General features: G+C 37.1%; 1 long non-coding RNA gene across 1 annotated transcript; it reads right to left on the bottom strand.

The window, feature by feature from the left end:
* Positions 1 to 14,504: 14,504 nt before the first annotated feature.
* LOC127860282 (uncharacterized) lies at positions 14,505 to 16,000 on the bottom strand. Its single transcript, XR_008039673.1, has 3 exons — positions 15,835 to 16,000; positions 15,315 to 15,500; positions 14,505 to 15,145 (listed from the first exon to the last, which is right to left on the bottom strand). It is a non-coding gene; the product is annotated as an uncharacterized LOC127860282 (long non-coding RNA).
* Between the last annotated feature and the right edge of the window lie 1,483 nt (positions 16,001 to 17,483).

Raw genomic sequence — 17,483 nt, 5'->3', positions numbered from 1 at the left:
CATATTAGTTGTTGTTTTTTCCCCTCTGCATGTTCATGCCTGTCTGTATGAGGCCATATGATATTAAACCTTTTAAAGCTTAATGTTTGTGGAACAAAAAAAAGTTTAGATAGTTTGTCAAACAAGAACTATATAAATGATTATGGACATGTAATTTTTAGTTGTTAAAGTAAACTGTGGAAAAACTATTGTAGATTTGAAAAAGAAGGGCCCCATGTTAAATTAGATCTTGGGATCCATAGAAAGACACCTAATTATTTATTCTGACCAGAAAAAGAAAACAGTGTCTCCAAAGTAATCACTTTAGATGAAATGAAATAAGTCTCATCTAAGATGATATACTTAAAAATATTGGTCAAAACAGATGTCTGGTTATTCCACTGTGCGTTTAACATCACAATACAGCATTTATATGTACTGCAAAGAAAGAATATGTCTAGACACATAATTAATAATTGTCTAGATATTCCTGTAACAGTTTTATGAAGAATAATCTGGACTCTGCCGTTTGCAGTGTTAAAACAAAAAAGAATATATAATACATGCAAATATGCAAGAGCGTCTTTGACAAAGGAGGACTTAACTACATGGTTATTACAAATGATATATCTGAGTAAGAGTCATACTTTGATGTCAGATCTTTCTTATGTACCAGTAGTTTGTATATACATAGCTAGATGTGATTGCAGGTTGTGTAGGGACTCCCCCTCTCCTAGCTGCATGATCAAATTACCAGGCTGCATACTAATTTATTGAAGGTTGGCCTACTTGCTGCATTTAATTTGACTTAAGCAGTTTTATTATCCACAATAAAGGTATTCATAGCAAGCACTTCACAAATACCACTGGGCAATAAATATTGATAACTCAACACTTGGAGATACAAATATTATTAATACTTAGATCTGCAAACATTGCAGATAATTTTTGGCATGAGCTACCTAATTTTGGTCATGTGCAGACAGGCTTGTGAATAATTGCAACACAAACACTGTTAGCGTCCTGTGTATATTTATAAAACGTATATGTGTATGACAAAATGTGGTAAGATCCAACTTGTTTAGTTGCAGCAGGGCATATAAACATACATTTTCAGTTAAAACAGTTGCACACACATGACTATAAACATTATCTGATGAATGGCAAGGAAGTTATTTTAAGATAGTACAAGGACATGGTTGAAACAGGAAATGTACACACATAGATAAGTGCAGTATGCAAGCTGTTGATTATATCTTTGCTGCGTGGGTTTTTCACAAAAATTGACCTTGCATTTCAAATCACGGTTGAAAACATATTTACTAAACTAGCACACATTCATGTATAGACAAATATGAATACTCAGCGGGCAATTTGTGTTTCAGAATGTCTCTTTATCCCTTTACTTCCAACAGCAGACCCCTTTTTGTTTTGCTGATCTAGATATCAACACTAGTGATGCATTAAGTGTGTATAATTTTTATACAGCCTTGTAGCACAAATTGTGAGTATGCTGTTTCTAAAAAAACAAGCTTTTATAAAAAAAATACTGTATTTTACTAAAACTAAACAACAATTTAGTGGATGACACGTTTGCCACAGCTGAGAAATCAATAATGGCGTGATACTAATCAGGAGCGGATAATCAATACCAACATGCGCAAGTTGGAGTGAAACAAACTAACAGAGGTGTAAACATTTTGACTGGGACTGAGGAAACACTTAAATCCATCAGAAAATATGACCCTCGCAAATTTGAGCCATACAAAAGAAATCTATTAGAGAAATAGCAACAAAAAATTGGTCCTTCAAGCAGAAATAAAGCCAACCAGATATTTTAACCAAGCGAGTTCAAGCCAACAAAATTCAGATTCTTAAGATTTCAATATCTGTGAAATGATTATCCTCATCAATATGTCCCTGATTCAAGTGCCTACTATTAAGTTTCTTGTTGTGGGACCATTATGTTACCATCTCTGATCTTTTATGGGGCATGATTTTCCTGGATTATCCATGCCTATGATATTGGCTGGCCTTTCAGTCTACTGATCACTCTTTAAGGTCTTTTGAAGTTCCACTATACTGCCCATGTGTCAAATTGCCAATGTTGAAGGAATCTGCTGAAGGTTAACCATGATCCTAAAAATGTTTTCATTGGTGTTGACTATATAGCTGCTATACTTGTTCCATGTATTTAAGGAATATTTCAAGAAAGAGGATTCAACGTTAATGTTTACTCATTTCCAGATTTTAATAATAAATCAGAGTGATGTTATTTGACTAGGAAGTATTTGATAACAAAACCACTTCCTATTTGAATAATGCAACTATTTGGCAATGATTCTGTGGTTTTATGTAAGAATATTTTGTGAACCACCACTTAAACTTCCTGCTAACAACCAATCCATTAAAAGTTAGTTTTCAAGTTTTAATAATTATGTTTATTGTTCAATGACAAAATGAGTTAAACATGTGTATACATTATTATTATGAACAATTCAACAAATCTAAACCACATATCTTAACATTATTTAACTTACTATAATAAACATAGTTACAAACATTTTGTGTATACATACTAAACGACCATAAAAAGGTTATTTTATTGTTTTTCCTATTGTTTATTCCTGATTAATTGTATTTTGATGGTCAGACAATAGAATGGTTAATCAAACAGAAGTTATCAAAACCGTTGCAAAAAAACCTAAAACAAGAGAAAAAAATCAATAGTAAACCATGACACAAAACACATCAACCATAAACAACCAAGAACTAAAAAAACGTAGTCAACCATGAACTAATGCAAAAAAAACTTAACTATAGTCAACCATGAACTAATGAAAACACTTTAATCAACCATGAATTAATGTAAACACTTTAATCATAGTCAACCATGAACTAATGAACCATGAACTGATGCCAAAAAGTTGAACCCATATACAACCATAATTAATGTGAAAAATCTTTAACCACTAAGGCAACCATAACCAACCATAAGCTGATTATGCATGCATGCAAACAACTGGAAACATTGTCAACCATAAACTGATGCATAAAACTTTAACCATAGACAACAATGAACTCATACCAAAACTTGAACCATAGACATCCATGAACTTATGCAAGAAACTTGAACCATAAACAACCATGAAATCATACCAAAACTTGAACCATAGACAACCATGAACTCATGCAAGAAACTTGAACCATAGACAACCATGAACTCATGCCAAAACTTGAACCATAGCCAACCATGAACTAATGCAAGAAACTTAAACCATAGACAACCAAGAACTCATACCAAAACTTGGACCATAAACAATCATGAACTCATGCAAGAAACTTGAACCATAGACAACCATGAACTCATGCTCAAACTTGAACCATAGACAACCATGAACACATGCCAAAACTTGAACCATAGACAACCATTAACCCATGCAAAAAAACACAACATAAACAACAATGAACTGCTGCAAAAACCTGACCAATGTAAATAGAAAAGGATAGAAAATCATCAACTGATGTAACAAAATGCACAGACAACATAAACATTAAAACAAAAGATAACAATTTACCTGAGAAAAAAACACTAGAACAAAATAACAAAGACATAACAAAACACAAAAAAAGAAAACGATAACTATCAGCTATGCCAAATGCTATTCAAACATAGGGCTGTTTGTAAAACATGCATGCCCCCCATATGGGCTGTCCGTTGTAGTGGCAGCCATTGTGTGAATACGACTTTTGTCACTGTGACCTTGACCTTTGACCTAGTGACCTGAAAATCAATAGGGGGTCATCTGCGAGTCACGATCAATGTAACTATGAAGTGTCATGATCCTAGGCAAAAGCGTTATTGAGTTATCATCCAAAAATCATTTTACTATTTCGGGTCACTGTGACCTTTACCTTTGACCTTGTGACCTCAAAATCAATAGGGGTCATCTGCGAGTCATGATCAATCTACCCATGAAGTTTCATATTCCTAGGCATATGCATTCTTGAGTTATCATCAGAAAACCATTTTACTATTTCGGGTCACCGTGACCTTGACCTTTGACCTAGTGACCTCAAAATCAATAGGGGTCATTTGCGAGTCATGATCAATCTACCCATGAAGTTTCATGATCCTAGGCGTATGCATTCTTGAGTTATCATCCGGAAACCGTTTTACTATTTCGGGTCACCATGACCTTGACCTTTGACCTAGTGACCTCAAAATCAATAGGGGTCATCTGCGAGTCATGATCAATCTACCCATGAAGTTTCATGATCCTAGGCGTATGCATTCTTGAGTTATCATTCAAAAACCATTTTACTATTTCGGGTCAACGTGACCTTGACCTTTGACCTCAAAATCAATAGGGTTCATCTGCGAGTCATGATCAATGTACCTATGAAGTTTCATGATCCTAGGCCCAAGCGTTCTTGAGTTATCGTCTGACAACCACCTGGTGGACGGACCGACAGACCGACCGACCGACAGACTGACCGACATGAGCAAAGCAATATACCCCCTCTTCTTCGAAGGGGGGCATAAAAATAATACAGCAATTAAGACTATTTTTTATTTGAACATATCATCTTCATCAATTGAACACGATCAAATCATAAAAGCTATGTCTAATTCAGTTTGATTGAATCAAAGAAATAAGTTAACACTGGATTTAACTCGAACAAAACGCTGTATCAGAATAACACAACTTTCAGCCTTTAACAGACAACACCTATCGCTTGCAAGTGGCTGCCGGGCAACGAAGTATTGATTGCATCATTGCATGGTGGAAAAACCAGGAGCTATAAATATCAGGTTGTCATGGTCTGATCTGAAAACAACCGCTGACTTCTAGGTAGGATATGTCAGCAAATTGTGTCATTGCGCGTGTTTATTCTACCGCACAGACCTGAATAGTATCAAATGACAGAGCATTTAAATTAATAAAGCATATTCACGATATCATTATAGGTGTTTATTATGCAACCATAGGTACAGACAAACAAGTACTATTTATATAGTCTCACGATTAACCATTTATATTTATTACAAATCTGTAGAAATATATCTACTGAAGATTAAGAAATACATGAACTTATATGAGATGTTCAAATTATCAGACCCTCTTTAAATGTCTCAAGGTGTTAACTGCCAGGGCGTCATTTTCATTTGACAGTCCATATAAACCGACAAATACAACATGGCTTATGACTCAAAAATAAATATATTAAAAACATATATTCTAGTGTTTCAGCTTTCTTTTGCGGCATTTTCGATTATTCAATAGTGTGCAGCATCTTTAATTTGTACTTGCCATTTCGCTGCGTAAGAAAATAAAAATGACCATTTATGACCTTGATTATACTTACGGGTATTATAAACGAGGACATAGCTGCAACCCGGAAGATAAAATCCTTCACGTTCCCTGTAACTTGCAGAAGAATTTTGTGCAAGATAGAATAGGGGTCGGTTCACAATTAACACATAATCTGTATTTTGGGAAAAATGAGTTGCATGAAATAAAAAATGGTTTAAAGCAAAGTTTTGCCACTAATTGTACTTCTAAAAAATACGACATTTGATGAAATAGTTTTATTTATGCAAGAAAATTTTAGTAGAAACATTTTGGTTAGCAAAAGTTTGAGATGTCCCCTAAAACTCATGAAGTAAATTTCGATACAATATTTGTGACATTACTTGAAAACATTTGTATCAACAGCATTAAAGTTGAATTCAATATATATTTATATATTTATAATTGGTTTCTTGTTCTATGCGTTATAAACTGAACATGTATACTATTTTTGTACGCAAAATGCTTCGTAGCAAATAAATAAAGAAGTATCTGTAACATTTTTGAATTTACGCGCTCTTTCTATTTATAGTTAAGTTTTAGGCTTCAGCTCACCAAAACGCTAGACTAGAGACAGCTAAAACACAACAAAACCACAAAGAAACTTTTTTGTTCCCGGCACGCGAAAGTACACAAACTATTAAATGTACTTTTGATAGTCTAGGTTACAATATACTAAATAATCACTGTACTCTCTAAAAAAAAATAGCATAGTTGACAGGAAGGCATGTGTTACACTTTAAACTACTGTTCCGGTTTAATCTTTCGGAGAAAATGGTAGGGCATGAAAAGGTGTTCACAACTGAATCCCTGAAATATGATAAACTTGAAGACTAAAGTAAAGCATTGCACTGAAAAAGGTTACATTCCACTAAGAAACGGCCGAAAAAAAAGTTGCAAAAACAGTCGATTTTGATTAGTGTCAAGTTCTTTCTTGGATTGAACATGACATATCTTTTTATTGCATAAATCGATTCCGCTTAGAATGGCCTTTAAGAAAAGGTATGGTTATGGGGGTCTCTATGTGCAAAATTTGCATTTATTTTCGCTTAAAGTTGTCGCTTTTACATTGAATTATAAAGGGAAACTATTTAGTATATTAAGACCTCTAAATTCGTTCAAGATGGTACCCAGTGCGCAGCCGGAGATAAGGAAGATGCAATTAAAAACGGTCTAGGTCGTTTTGGGATATGTCAATTCGGTCTCGGTCGTCAAAATCATGCACCGATTATATTTAGGGACGAGACAAACGACTTCTTCAAGGAGGACCGGTACGGTTTGTGGCTATTTCGAAAACCATTTTGTGACGTACAACCATGTGATCTTGTCAATCTTCGTAAATGACAAAACAAATATTTATAAACGTTCAAGCCCGGCCTCTTGAGTACATGTATTGTTTGTAAAGGGAAGTAAAATACATGAACACGACATTGAAACATGCAAAATTTATTTCAATACTTTCGGAACAGAAATAACATGCATTCTTATTTTGTGTTTATGTTACATATTTGCGGGCTCAAACAGCACATTTGTATTACAGCAATGTACACAAAAATCTATAAGACAATATTATAACATCGGTATTTCTACCACATTTAACAATACGCGAATAAGAATGTTTCTTTTTTCTAAAAAGGTAATACGTACTTAAATATTCACACAGGCTTCTTAATTACTAATAAATTATATTTATAATTGTCAGATCAGATGATTTCTGCTGTTATGCAGACTGTTTCATTTACAGATTGTTCTCTCTTTTTGGATAATAAGGGTCCCATTTGTACTCTTTGATAGTGCAACATGCCACACAGTGATTGCAACGAATGCAAAACGGGCGGATATTTCTGGAATATTTACTAAGGTTGTTTACTTGTTAGCATGTACATGATGAAACGACTGATAAGAGGCATCACGGAAAATATACTACCTAATTTTCTTCCTCCATCCACCCTTTTTAAACATCTCAAGTGACTGCTTGCACGCTAAATTCAATACGTAGGTGTTTTATCTAAGTTTCTCGTTACTGAAGAAGGATATAAATTGCCGCGATATCTTATCATCAAGCATACATACTTTAATAGACAGCTATCTAAAGTATTATTTACCAAAATCCTCGTCGCGAAAAAAACAGCTCTTGACGATCAGGAAGTTTCTATTGTCACACATTATGCTAAACATCGGTCTTTAGTGGTCTGAATATCGAAATTTAAAAAGGAACGTCTCAAAGCATCGATACATTTAAACTGGAGTATTGTTTTCGATTTATTTTGATTTTATTCATGCCTCTTACACAAAATTGTTCATTAAAGGTCACATTTGTCATTGCGATTAACAAAACTATGGTGTAAATGTGATTTGCATGGGCTACAAATTGTTAATCCCAAATTCATTGACACTATCCCCGTCACAGCATTATCTTCCGTTATTGAGCCTTCTCACTCATATACGAACACTTTAAACTATTTACATTCTGTAGTTTGTTGTTAAAGGGAGAATACCTTTACGTGTTGTCAGATTTTGTCTCATGCATATGCTTCGATCATGATTTGGTATGTATATAAAATAGGTTCATCGAGTAAGGAGACGATGTTTATGTAGCACATTTGTTTTTTATGCCCCCATTCGAAGAAGAGGGGTATATTGTTTTGCTCATGTCGGTCCATCCGTATGTCCGTCCGTCCACCAGATGGTTTCCGGATGATAACTCAAGAACGCTTAGGCCTAGGATCATGAAACTTCATAGGTACATTGATCATGACTCGCAGATGAACCCTATTGCTTTTGAGGTCACTAGATCAAATGTCAAGGTCACGGTGACCCGAAATAGTAAAATGGTTTCCGGATGATAACTCAAGAACGCTTATGCCTAGGCTCATGAAACTTCATAGATACATTGATCATGACTCGCAGATGACCCCTATTGATTTTCAGGTCACTAGGTCAAAGGTCACAGTGACCCGGAATAGTAAAAATGGTTTCCGGATGATAACTCAAGAACGCTTAGGCCTAGGATCGTGAAACTTCATAGGTACATTGATAATGATTCGCAGATGACCCCTATTGATTTTCAGGTCACTAGGCCAAAGGTCAAGGTCACAGTGACCCGGAATAGTAAAACTGGTTTCCGGATGATAACTCAAGAACGCTTAGGCCTATAACCATGAAACTTCATAGGTGCATTGATAATGACTCGCAGATGACCCCTATTGATTTTCAGGTCACTAGGTCAAAGGTCAAGGTCACGGTGATCCGAAATAGTAAAATGGTTTCCGGATGATAACTCAAGAACGCTTATGCCTAGGATCATGAAAGTTCATAGGTACATTGATCATGACTCGCAAATGACCCCTATTGATTTTCAGGTCACTAGGTCAATGGTCAAGGTCACGGTGACTCAACTTAGAGAAATGGTTTCCGGATGATAACTCAAGAACGCTTACGCCTAGGATCATGAAGCTTCATAGGTACATTGATAATGACTCGCAGATTACCCCTATTGACTTTCAGGTCACTAGGTCAAAGGTCACGGTGACTTGACACAGTAAAATGGTTTCCGGATGATAACACAAGAAAGCTTACGCCTAGGATCATGAAACTTCATAGGTACATTGATCATGACTCGCAGATGACCCCTATTGATTTTCAGGTCACTAGGTCAAAGGTCAAGGTCACAGTGCCAAAAAACGTATTCACACAATGGCTGCCACTACAACTGACAGCCCATATGTGGGGCATGCATGTTTTACAAACAGCTCTTGTTTTTGTATTATGGTAGCATTTGTAATTTTCTTTGTGTAAATTATAATCTTTGACAAACTAAATAAGAACACGAGGCATATATATCGTTATGATCATACCTACTAAGTCAGAACTCGAGACCGTCATCCCGGAGTGCGTATATACCCGCTATTTCATAAGATGAAACCCACGTACCCGCTATATTGGAAACAGACCATGGTGACACAACAAACAATATCAGAACCCGAAACTCACAGACTGTTGTGTCAATACTCGCTATGTCATAACCCGATACCATTATACGGTGTTTTATGCACCTTCGAAGAAGAGGGGGTATATTATTTTGTTGGATGTCGGTCGGCCTGTCGGTAGATCAGTTCGTTTTCGATCAATAACTTGTGAACGGATTGACCAATTGGCTTGATACTTTCCATGTGCATTGGACTTTGCCAGCAGATGGTCCCTATTGAAATTGGGGTCACCCAGTCAAAGGTTAAGGTCACACTTACAATTATAATTGTTTCCGATCAATAACTTGTGAACGGATGGACCAATTGGCTACATGTGTATTGGCTTTGGACAGTAGATGACCCTATCAAAATTGGGTCACTAGGTCACAGTCACTCTAAGTGTGAAATCGTTTCCGATTAATAACTCGTCAACTGATTCACCAATCGGCTTGATACTTCAAATGTGCATTGGCATTGGCCAGTAGATGACCTCTATTTAAATTGGGTTCACTAGGTCAAAGGTCACAGTCACAATAAGTGTGAAAATCGTTTCCGATAACTAACTTGTCAACGCATTGACCGATCGACCTGATACTTTACATGTACAATCGCATTGGACAGTACATATGCCCCTTATTTAAATTGGGTGACTAGTTATTTGGCTGGTACACTGTCTATTTTTGACAAGGGAATTAATATTGTAAAAGGGATACAATCCAAAGGAGAGCTTCTTTTTATACATAGTAAAAGGCATGGAGATTTGAGACTAAAATGGAATGAGGGGCCATCTGTGCCCTATTGACACATGTCTTGTTCATAATAGCTTTATCAAAAACGGGAACCATACATGGCATATACCCAAAAAACCACAGAAAGTGGTTACTATACACACTTAATCGGACCTCGCGACCCACCAGCGTGGTGAGTAAACCCACATTAGAACCCGAGATCCACAGAACGCGGAGACTATAACAATTATATCAGAACCAAAGACCCAAAGACATTTTAAGCGGCGACTTGAGCCACTATGTAAGGAACCGAGGCCCACATAATCAGGCGACTATACGCACTTTCTCAGATTGCGATATCCACAATACATGGCGAGTACATATACTTTATCAGAACCCGAGACATAGGGAGGGCGGTTGCTTAATCCACCATACCAGTACCCGATACCCACAGAACCATTGAGACTAAACACTCTATATAAAAACTCAAGACCTACAGAGCTAGGTGACTATGCCCACTATATTAGAACCCAAGATCCAAAAACCCAGTGACTACATCCTTATAAACCCGTGACACACATATTCCGCTGACTATGCCCTTTATATCAGAAACCTAGAACCATATAACCCACCGACTGTACCCTTTACATCAGAAAAGGAGACCCATACAACCCGGTGACAATACCATTTTTATAAAAGCCTGAGACCCACAGAGCCCTCTGACTATACCCTTTGTATCAGAACAAAAATCGACAGAACCCGTGATTATACCCACGATATCAGAACCCAAACCCACATGGCCAATTGATTATAACCACTACATTAGAATATGAGACTCACAAAACACATTGACAATACCCGAACAATACCGATCTTTACAGATTGCGGTTATCAGAGCAAGGACACATACTATGTCACTTGTGTGCACACTTTCGCGCCATTGACAAACAGTGCTATTACGGCAATATATTATATACAATTAATATTGCAACCAGTGTAAGATTTTTTAAATCCTAGACACATCTAGATCTAGATGGCTTTATGATTGCAATTTATTTGCATGCATAATTCTTTGCTCTTACTGCTTAAACGTTCATTTTTATTGCTCAGACTTATTGCGCATTTGTTTAAATCGATTTCCGACAAGAGGATAAAAAGGAAATAAGACATGCTTCCAATTTAAATAATAAAAAATTAAGTATTGCGTCTTCAGATGCCTGGTATACCGATTTATTCATGTATTTACTAATCTTTATGTGTTTGCTTAACTGTGCAGAAATTGTAACCCAAGATTGACGCAAATATGATTTATTTGCATTATCTTTACATCGAATTTCAATAGTGCGACCTGGCAGTTTCGGTATTTAAAATTATTTATAGGATCTATCTCATGTTCAATGCCATTGCACTTATGCGACCAGGAAGATATAAAGCCTGGGAGAGCACACTTTATCTTGGGTAGCGATTACATTACCGGCCGAACTTCAAAAGGGTTTTCTCACCACACTGAAATTGTAATTTAAAGTATGTTAAATAAGTATTTAAGATAACCGCTTTGTCAGCTCGAGCATTTTCTCTGTAAACTGTTTCAAACATTTTTTTTCTTGAATTAGCATCCCGTTGACAGGATTCTATCCCTTAGTAAACAATTTCTTCATACACATGCCAACATTTCCCCTGACACACTATATATTATACCATATATGGACATTTAAAAACACACGGTGTCAGTTTGTTTAAAATTTTCATCAAAGGGAAAGAACACTAGGTGTTATTATCTGCTTAAGGTTCCACGAGTGGTTTATCTTTGAAGCATTATATTCTTTTGTGTCAAAGAGAATTCAACGCATTTATTATTTTATAAAGAAGCCTGACAAAGGGGTTATTTGTATGGTGATAAAATTGTACATGATCTGTATAAATATGAGTCCCTAACGTGAAGAATTACTCATAGACCCCGTTTGATCCCCAAATGAATTCAGACACAGAACTTGTCGATGCAATCTGCAAATTAGTTAAATCTCACCAACATTTTTTTTAATTACCAATCACCCGCACTACACTTGAATCAATCTGGGTTCTTCAACTGCCTGCAAAAGGTCTCTTTGGGATGCAATAAGCAAAACACAAGACACACGGCTTAATGGGATTCAGAAAGCAAACACCGGGCCGTTATTCTGTAGATATGTGGGAATCGAGGCTAGCGGAACCGTCTTGCAGTTCCGCGCGGTTCGCCGCTCGAGTAAAGAGCGACCGTTTATTATTAAGCTTACCGGTATTTCAATAAAACTACCAGAGAACCGTAGTGCACATACCGCGTGGTTTCTGACGTCAAACACACCAACACGTGCACGATTCAATGTCCACTCCTTGTACAACGAATTCACTTTTCATTTAAAAAGTTATCCGTCAAAATATCCGTTATCCGTTTGAATATTTAAAATGCGATATTGTTAAATCAATCGGATTAAGAAAGTGAATCTGACCTAAACAAACCTGCCTTTTTACTAGTTGTGTTGTCTGGCATGTGGCTGTTGCATTTGTGGTAAAAAGTTTGATCATAGACCACGGGATATGTGCACGATGTTTGCATATTTTGCCAAATGTAATTAGATAAATACAATTTTCAATTAATAAGCGAATACAAGCTCGAGCTTCGGTGAGTCGTGTAATTTTTAGAAAGAATTTGAACATTTTAAATAAATATAAAATCAAGCATTAAAAAACGACATTTAGAATTTAGACGACAAAATGTTATATTAAATTATATCAAATCAGAAATTGTTAAATCGAACTATGCGCTATTTGACTCACTGAAGTTCGAAAATTATTTGAAAAATAAATATTTATGTTATTTGCATGCGTTTGTTATTCCCAATAATATGAGCTAAATGCACGTCGCACGGCACGAGTTAGGCGGCGTAGTCGATGGCAAGTCTTATGGCAGGTGATAGCAGTGTTGGCAATGGCACGTCACATTACACGTGATAGCTGTGATGACGTAGATGAATTTAACAACGTGTGGTCTCTGTGTTCCTATGACATGGTGGAAGTGTTGTCGACGAAACATCACATGACCAGTGATAGCAGTAATGTAGAAGATACACCACAATATACGGTATCTCACAGATCCGATGGTACATCACATGAAATGGATCTCACAGTCCCGATGGTACATCAAACGACACGTTATCTAACAGCCCCGATGGTTTATCGCATGACATGGGATCCGTTCCGATGATAAATCACATGACACGTGATCGCACAGTTCCGATGGTCCATTACATGACACGTGATCGCACAGTTCCGATGGTCCATTACATGACACGTGATCGCACAGTTCCGATTGAACATCACATGACACGTGATCGCACAGTTCCGATTGTACATCACATGACATGGATCTCACAGTTCTGATGGTACATCACATGACACGTGATTGCACAGTTCCGATGGTATATCACATGTCATGGGATCTCACAGTTCCAATGATACATCAAATGACACGTGATCGCACAGTTCCGATGGTACATCACAAAACATGAATCTCACAGTTCCGATGGTACATCACATGGCACCTGATCGCATAGCTCCGATGGTAAATCACATGACATGGATCGCACAGTTCCGATAGTACATCACATGACACGTGATCGCACAGTTACGATGGTCATCACATGGATCGCACAGTTCCGATGGTACATCACACGACATGGGATATCACAGTTCCGATGGTACATCACATGACATGGATCTCACAGTTCCGATGGTACGTCACATGACACCTGATCGCACAGTTCCGATGGTACATCACAGGACAGGGGATCTCACAGGTTCGATGGTACACTACTTGACACGTGATCGCACAGTTCCGATGGTACATCACATGACATGGATTGCACAGTTCCGATGGTACACCACAGGACAGGGGATCTCACAGGTTCGATGGTACATCACTTGACACGTGATCGCACAGTTCCGATGGTGCATCACATGACATGAATTGCACAGTTCCGATGGTACATCACATGACATGGGATTTCACAGCTCCGATGGTACATCACATGCCATGGATCTCACAGTTCCGATGGTACATGACATGGATCGCACAGTTCTGATGGTACATCACATGACATGGGATCTCACAGTTCCGATGGTACATCACATGACATGGATCGCACAGTTCCGATGGTACATCACATGACACGTGATCGCACAGTTACGATGGTACATCACATGGATCGCACAGTTCCGATGGTACATCACATGACATGGGATATCAGTTCCGATGGTACATCATATAACATGGATCTCACAGTTCCGATGGTACGTCACATGACACCTGATCGCACAGTTCCGATGGTACAACACCTGACAGGGGATCTCACAGGTTCGATGGTATATCACATGACACGTGATCGCACAGTTCCGATGGTACATCACATGACATTGATTGTACAGTTCCGATGGTACATCACATGACATGGGATATCAGTTCCGATGGTACATCATATAACATGGATCTCACAGTTCCGATGGTACGTCACATGACACCTGATCGCACAGTTCCGATGGTACAACACCTGACAGGGGATCTCACAGGTTCGATGGTATATCACATGACACGTGATCGCACAGTTCCGATGGTACATCACATGACATTGATTGTACAGTTCCGATGGTACATCACATGACATGGGATCTCACAGCTCCGATGGTACATCACATGACATGGATCGCACAGTTCCGATGGTACATCACATGACATGGGATCTCACAGTTCCAATGGTACATCACATGACACTGATCGCACAGTTCCGATGGTACATCACATGACACGTGATCGTACAGTTACGATGGTACATCACATGACATGGATCGCACAGTTCCGATGGTACATCACATGACACGTGATCGCACAGTTACGATGGTACATCACATGACATGGATCGCACATTTCTGATGGTACATCACATGACACGTGATCGCACAGTTTCGATGGTACATTACATGACATGGATCTAACAGTTCCGATGGTTTATCACATGACATGTGATCGCACAGTTCCGATGGTGTGTCTGTTTGCGATGGATACATCAGTGCATCTTGAGTTTATCTTGAAGTAAAAACGAAAACACAATCAAAATGTATTTATGATTTTACAATTTTGTTGTACATCCTAACATGTTGAATAAATATACATCACTTTACAATTTATATATTATTCTATGGAAACAGATTTACAGCCGCTACATAATTCCTCCGGAAAATTATAGTATACGTACAAAGGCGGTTACGTTTCTAATATATTGAAGGCAGGATCTCCTCGACGTCTTTGGAATTGTTGAAGTCTATGGAAGCGTTTACGTCTTTGGAATTGTTGAAGTCTATGGAAGCGTTGGGGTCTTTGGGATCGTTCAAGTCTATGGAAGCGTTGGCGTCTTTGGAATTGCTTCCATAAACGTTGCCGTCTGTAAGAGCCATGGGGTAAGTAGTTTATAATTATCAATGCTCTGCAATCATTTGTAACATAAGATTGGTTCGGATTAATTCATTAGAGATGATAATGTTGATGATGTTGATACTGATTCGATGATGACAATGACAATGATGATGACCATTAAAAAGAAAATTATGGTAAAGAAGAAGAATATGATGATGATAGGTGTAATGTTGGTGATAATTACGATAATAATGTTTCTTACATATTTGAAAAGTATGTTACATTGAAACATGAACACGCACACACGCGCGTTTCGGCTTCATTTATGCATATTCTTTGGTAAGTTTTCACTTAATACTTACTTTTTATTCGATGAACATGCTCGCAGGTCGGAAGTGAGTGTCATCAAGCCCTGTTCAGTACGAGGGACCGATGACCATCAGGTCACACCGGAAATGCAACGACTTAGCAGCAGTGGAGCAGCGGAATGGACCGATGTCTTGGATGTAGCCTGTGTTGCCATCGTTTAGGCTTGCTGAAAAAAATACTCGAATTTTTATCAAATATACTTACTGAGGAATGATATAAATATTGAAAATAATCACGAACTGTGGGTACACACCAAGCGCTTATCCACGTAAAACCACACACTGTATCAACCTCTATTAATTACCATTAGTTCATAAAATGGGTCAGCTTTGTTTGTACCTACGAATAAGTTCTCGTGTTTTTCTTTTCAAAGATGCGGAGATCCGGAAGATACAAATAATTAACAAAAAGGTGCGATACTTTTTTCTGGAACGGTCTCGCTGAGATAATGATTGACGCTTATTAAAATTCATAATGGAGCGTTGCTCGTAAAAAAAACTCTTTCATTGAAAATCAGATGTCGCTAGTTAACTGTTTCAGTTTTTAAACAAAAGTTCATTAAAATGGGTTTTCCAAACAAACAAAAGACACAAACCATGTCTTTATTCCATTTACGGATATATCATTGAAATAATGAAGTAAATTGTGTTTTATAGTCATTTACCACTTTTAATTAGAAAACAGACATGAAAAGCCATGCTTTAGACCAACACAAACATTTGTCGACATGACACACTTTGTTCGCACCCTTTCCGACGCGGCCATATCGTTGTGGACTTTCCTAGCCGCCAGCGCACGCTAATTTAAATGTGATTGTCAAATTTATGTGAAAGCGTCAAATACATATACGTAGTCATGTACTTATATTCGTTCAAACGCCATAAAGGCCATTTATCACACGCTACAATTTGGTTTCTGTTTAATTTTCCATTAAAAATATTTTTATCTTACACATGTTTAATAAACTTTTTTAGCGTGTTCATTGGCTACTTTTTGTTTGACTGACCAATTGCAATACGTTATTTTGCTGATAAAACGTTGCAACTTCATGTAATGAAAGCAACGTTCGGGCTTTTTCATGACGTTTACGTGAATATTGTGATAAAAAAAGATCTAAAATTCGTTTCCGTTTCATTCCATTATTTATTAAACTTGTAAAAGAAATTTGAAACTTCAAATAACAACTCGTGTCAGATCCTATATGCATGGACAACCGGTATAGCATAGTACAGACACCCTTTGTGTTTGACTGGTTTTGAGATATCTTCATTCGATATTAGTAATATATATATACGTCGTAGTAAACAGTCAATATATTGTTTAAATATTGTCTTCAGTCTATAAATTGTTTGATGAATACGAATCTATTGCAAAATATCGTATCATAAGATATGTCTTAAATACACGTACATTTTATTGAAAAGGAAGATAACTTGTTGAACGTTCAACTTTGAGAGCACATAAGTTAGTTCCCATAAGACTACATATTACTATATATTTTCTGTAACTAGAAATTGAATCGTATGATAATTGGCAATACGGTTAAATGAAATAGAGCCCATATTGTTTAAGAAAATAATCAATAATTATTTTCTAACAAGAAAAATACTGTTAGCGAAAAAATGAATACATTTTCATCGAA

Source organism: Dreissena polymorpha, chromosome 15, assembly GCF_020536995.1.
Source record: "Dreissena polymorpha isolate Duluth1 chromosome 15, UMN_Dpol_1.0, whole genome shotgun sequence".
Classification (NCBI taxonomy): Eukaryota; Metazoa; Mollusca; class Bivalvia; order Myida; family Dreissenidae; genus Dreissena; species Dreissena polymorpha.
The sequence above is the reverse complement of the archived record's forward strand: the minus strand, read 5'-3'. Positions and strand labels throughout refer to the sequence as shown.